The 2,563-nt window shown below is 38.4% G+C and overlaps 1 non-coding gene across 1 annotated transcript; it reads right to left on the reverse strand.

Moving 5' to 3' along the window:
* Window positions 1–1,682: 1,682 nt before the first annotated feature.
* LOC141624508 (small nucleolar RNA R71) lies at window positions 1,683–1,789 on the reverse strand. Its single transcript, XR_012534314.1, has one exon. It is a non-coding gene; the product is annotated as a small nucleolar RNA R71 (small nucleolar RNA).
* Window positions 1,790–2,563: the final 774 nt, after the last annotated feature.

Here is a 2,563-nt window from a genome sequence, read left to right on the forward strand (position 1 = left end):
TAGTTCTTTAATCTCTCTTTTGTTCATCCTTTATTTTGGGTAATTGAAGATTATTTGGGTTATTATTGGGAGATTGACAACCTCTCAATCTAGCATTCAAGTACTTCTATTATTCTTGCTTTATTATTGGAATCATTAGTAGGTATAATCTCTTAATCTCTTTTTAATTATTGTTAATTACTTTCATTTATTCATCATGTTTCATATTGTTGGTATGATTGACAACCTTGCTAGCATGATCAACATGATAATGAGTGAGTAGTCTCTTAGCTAGGGTTAATGGGTGATTAGGGAAACCAACATGGGGAATGATTCATGCTTAAATTAATATGCTTTCATGTTTTATTTGCTTGCTTGTTTTGATCTCAACTCATGCACATGTTATATTTGATGAAATGCTAAGCCTATGAATCCTTGCATTTACTATCATCTCCTATCTTTTCAATGAGACTTGTAAGACATAACCCAACTCGAGTCTCATTAGACCATGCATGTTGTTGAGTAGGGAAGATTAAGTCGACTTGTAGGTGTTGTACAATCTAATCGATTTGGCTCCGGGACTCAAACTTTCCTAGGATTGTAAGATATAACCCAACTCAATCCATCACAACAATAATTGCTTGCTTATAATTTGAGAACATGTTTGTATGATCATATCCCATGATTCCCCTATGATCCCATGACACCCTAGTGCCTTTAATCAATTGTTTACACCCCTTTTTATTCATCTTGCTTGTTTATTTTCATTGTTATTCTAGTTTAGTAACCTTCTACATCAACCCAATTTGTGACATCCCTTAGACACCACTAGTTACAATAGAAATCTCATTTCAACTCCCGTCCCTTGGGATCCGACCTTTACTTGCCTCTTTACTAATTGTAGAGTTGCTTGTTAAGCTATAAATTGTGTTTTGATTCGACCGTGACCAACGACCACATCTTAATTTGTGAACACTTAGCGGGATCGCATCAAAAATGGCGCCGTTGCCGGGGACGGTGTTTGTTTGATTTAGATTACTTTTTATTGTTATTAGTTGTGTCTTTCTTCGCCTTGAGGAAGTAAAACTCCTCAAGGTTTGTTCTAATTGTTTTTGAGTTGTTTGATATTTTACATGTCTAGAAGGTTACAAGGTGATTTGTTACCTTTTGACCGTGAAATCGAAAGAACCTTGACGAACAATAGGAGACTTGTTAGGAGGAATTTGAGAGGTGTTGGTGAAGTTGTTCAACCCACTAGTGAGTTTGTCAATCCTTTCGCAATAGAAGGAGAAGAGAACCCATTACACAATACCCCACAAAATCCACCTACAATGCCAAAATTCTCGTCACACTCCGTACCCACCGAGGAGAATCTACCAAATGGTACTCCTACACCGGAACATCTCACCGGAAATTTTATTGCCAAGTCCGCCTTCATCCAACTAGTTGAGAGGAGCCAATTTGGGGGGATGCCTAGTGAGGACCCTTATTCTCATATGGAAACCTTTTGCGATTATTGTGATGCTATCTCTCAAACGGGCGTGACTCAAGACCAAATTAGATGGGTCTTATTTCCTTTTTCTTTAATCGGCACCGCAAAGCAATGGTTGAAGGGCCTTGATAAGGCCACCCTTGGAATAGATTCTTGGAAGAAGTTGGCTCTAGCTTTCTACAAAAAATTCTACCCACCGGAAAAGACCAACATGCTAAGAGCTCAAATTACGGGTTTTAAGCAAAGGGATGAAGAGTCTTTGTATGAAGCTTGGGAGCGGTTTAACGGTATTTGTCGCTCATGTCCTCACCATGGACTTAGCGAATGGTTTTTGGTAAAACAATTTTGGAATGGTTTATATGAAGATTCTAGGAACATTCTCAATATGGGATCAAATGGAATGTTCACCGAAGTTGATGACAATCAAACATGGAACAAGATTGAGGAAATGGCGGTCCATAACTCACAATATAGTAGACCTCGCAAGGCTACTAGAGGAGGAAAGCATGAAGTGGACTCGATTACTCAATTGGGTGCTCAACTTAGTGCTCACATTGACACAATCAACTTGAAGTTTGAACAAGCTATGGCTAGACTTGAGGAAAACTCAAAATCATCGAAGCATCATGTTAATGCCATGACGGCATCCTCATCAATCCCAAGTGGGATATGTGAGAATTGTGGAACTTTGGGACATGACCAAGGTGAATGTAGGGGAACAAATGAACAAGTGAATGCTTTCCAAGCATACAAGAGTGGTACCCCTTATTCCAACTTTTACAATGAAAACACCAAATTCCATCCAAATCTCTCATACAAAAGCCAAAATGTTCAAAACCCTCAAACAACATACACTCCACCACCCATGAGAAACCAAAATCAAAGACCCTTTTACAATCAAAACCAAGGTTACCAAAATCAAAATCCATACAATCACCAAAATGACCAAGGTTTTGATGTCCAAAAAGCGGTCCTCCAAATGCAAAAGAATCAACAAGAATTTTTCACCCAAATGCAAAAAGATAGCCAAGCAAAAGAAACCACCATCAACAACATTCTAGCTCACACCAAGATGTTGGAAACACAATTGAC

The sequence above is a fragment of the Silene latifolia genome, chromosome X (assembly GCF_048544455.1).
Source record: "Silene latifolia isolate original U9 population chromosome X, ASM4854445v1, whole genome shotgun sequence".
Classification (NCBI taxonomy): domain Eukaryota; kingdom Viridiplantae; phylum Streptophyta; class Magnoliopsida; order Caryophyllales; family Caryophyllaceae; genus Silene; species Silene latifolia.